The following is a 2,032-nucleotide window of genomic DNA, read 5'->3' as shown; positions in this document are numbered from 1 at the left end:
CGAAAGTTCCTTTAAACATGTTTAAGATTTATCTTTATGCCGGGTGGTGGTGGCACACGCCTTTAATCCCAGCACTTGGGAGGCAGAGTCAGACAGATCTTTGTGAGTTTGAGGCCAGACTGGTCTACAGATAAAAGATTTATCTTTATGTTATGTGTATGTGTGAGACTGCAGGAGTGTATATGTGTATCACATGTATGGAGGAGACCACAGAGGCCAGAAGAGGGCATCAGATCTCCTGGGACTAGAGTTACATGTAAGCCACATACATGCATGCTTGAAACTGAACACAGTCCTTCTGAAAGAGCAGCAAGTGCTTTTAACCTGTAAGCCATCTCTCCAGATCCTAAAACTCCTCCTCTTCCTCCTCCTCCTCCTCCTCTTCTTCTTCTTCTCCTTCCTCCTCCTCCCCCTCCCCCTCCTCCTCCTCCTATTTTTGAAACAGGCTCTCTCTCTTATGTAGGCCTTGATGTCCTGGAACTCGCTATGTAGACCAGGCTGGCCTCAAGCTCAAAGAGATGCACGTGCCAAGTACCGGAATTAAAACTGTGTCGGCTAAAATTCCTTTTGTTTTGTTTTTGTTTTTCGAGACAGGGTTTCTCTGTGTAGCTTTGCGCCTTTTCCTGGAACTCACTTGGTAGCCCAGGCTGGCCTCGAACTCACAGAGATCCGCCTGGCTCTGCCTCCCGAGTGCTGGGATTAAAGGCGTGCGCCACCACCGCCCGGCTAAAATTCCTTTTAAGATGAGCCTCTGGGGTAAAATTTCATTTAACAAACATTGATAGAGTTGGGGGCTGAATATAAAGAGGCTGGACAGAGGAGAAGAAAAGGCTCTGTTCTGAAGGAACCTGAGCAAAGACTAAAGGCAAACACTCTCTTGTGGAATTCACTGAACGAGGGGTCAAGAGTAAAATACCAGGGGCCAGTAGGGTCTCCCTACTCTGTCTGGGCCTGTGGCCAACTCCTTTCTCAGGACCCCATCTTTTTCCCTGTCCAGCATCCCACCACTCACCCTCTGCCCTCCGTACCACAGTTGGTTCATATCGCACAGGACATTCCTTCTAATTTGTTGGTGCTGGGTCTGGGAGTTCAACCTAATCTCAGCTGTTCAGGAGGCTGAGGCAGGAGGGTCACAAGTTCAAGGCCTGCCTGGGCTACATTAAGTGGTGAACTGAGTGAGAGCTTGTCTCAAAGTAATTTGTAAGAGAATGGGGATGTAGCGCAGTGGCGGATGGTCGCTGTAGCTGGCACAAGATCTGGGTGCAATCCCACAAGATTTCAAGATTACTAGTCATAAGTTGTGTTTGCTTGTCATTATAGCGACCTTATGTTTGTCCCTCCATCACACCACACCCCTGTGCGTGGTAACTTTGGCTTCAGGCCCCCAAAGCCTCCTCTGGATGCGGCACCTACTGGCAGGCATCCAGAAGCGCGTTAAGAAGGCATCAGAACAGTGAACAGTTTTTAGTGATTTCTTTGATGAGCTTGGATGCCAAGCCCTTTTCTGAACACCTGACCTACCGCATTAATCTATGCGACATCTCTGTTAGGTAGTTACTGTCAACTCATCCAGGTTACAAGTCATCTCTGGAATGCAGTAGAGAGAAGTCAAATGACTTGCCCAAGATAACAAGTAGGTGGAGAAGCAGGCCATGGAATTCTGGCCTGCCCAGTCCTTTCTCTTATAACAGGCACAAGAAACTACTGCTGGGAAGGTTCTCCACCTCCCTCTCTTTGCCAGCTGTGTCTAGCTCCTGGAGCTACCTTGAAGGTGACTGGCAGAAGTGCTGTCCCTGGGTGAGGCGGAGGCTGAGAGGGTGCTGAGTGGACTGGGCTGTGGGTTTGGAGTGGTCAGTTTTTTGACCCTGAACTGCCGTTAAGAGACCAGATAAGAGAAGCAACAGGAGGTCGTGTCTGACTTGGGATCTCCTTTCTCAGTCCTGAATCTCAAGTTCGCTCACCTTCGAGGAAAGGGCAACCAGAGCCACCCTAACCGCGCAGGAGGCATGTTTACGTAGCCGGAATGCATACG

This window comes from Peromyscus eremicus, chromosome 9 (genome assembly GCF_949786415.1).
Source record: "Peromyscus eremicus chromosome 9, PerEre_H2_v1, whole genome shotgun sequence".
Classification (NCBI taxonomy): domain Eukaryota; kingdom Metazoa; phylum Chordata; class Mammalia; order Rodentia; family Cricetidae; genus Peromyscus; species Peromyscus eremicus.
This window is presented reverse-complemented; position numbering follows the sequence as displayed.